We start from the raw sequence: 670 nt of genomic DNA, 5'->3' as shown, positions 1-670 counted from the left end.
TCTTCTGAATCATGAATACTTGAATTATAGAGCATCTGCGTTTTGGCCTCGGATTCAATTAATGAATGATGGCATATGTTTGCACCAATGTTCGCAAAATCACCCTATCTAACCGTTAAATGCCTGGTTAGATCGGAACCGGCCACGGTTCCGGTTTTGGCCGGTTAAGGTGATCAAGCGGTATTTTAAATTTTTTTTTTTAAAAAAAATGTATATAAATTCTCAAAAATAAGGAATTTGATTTGTAATGTATTTTTAAATATTCTTTACTTTATGGTAAAGCTTAATAATTGTTTTGGTCATTAATACTCACTTTTATATTTTTCTATCTTTTTAGAAAACTTTAAAAATAGCCCTTGGAAAATATAAAATGGGTTAAAATCCAATTTTTTCATTAATTTTCAATGTCATTTGAATGTGTTTTGTTTTAATCATTTTTTATCTGATTTTCATATTTTAGTAGATTTTTTTTGTATTTTTTTTTTTTTTTTTCCAACATTTTTTTGACCGCTCGAGATTTTTCCGGTTAGAGCAATTGAATCGGCCGGTTTACCTATTAGATCGGTTAAACCGCTTTCAAACCCATGTTTGGTTAACCGTTCCGGTTCGATTTTACGAACACTAGTTTGCCCACGTCATTTGTGTACACATGGGATCTTAGTGCATTAAA

This window comes from Amborella trichopoda, chromosome 9 (assembly GCF_054954075.1).
Source record: "Amborella trichopoda isolate Santa Cruz 75 chromosome 9, AtrichopodaSantaCruz75HAP2 v2.0, whole genome shotgun sequence".
Taxonomy (NCBI): Eukaryota; Viridiplantae; Streptophyta; class Magnoliopsida; order Amborellales; family Amborellaceae; genus Amborella; species Amborella trichopoda.
This window is presented reverse-complemented; position numbering follows the sequence as displayed.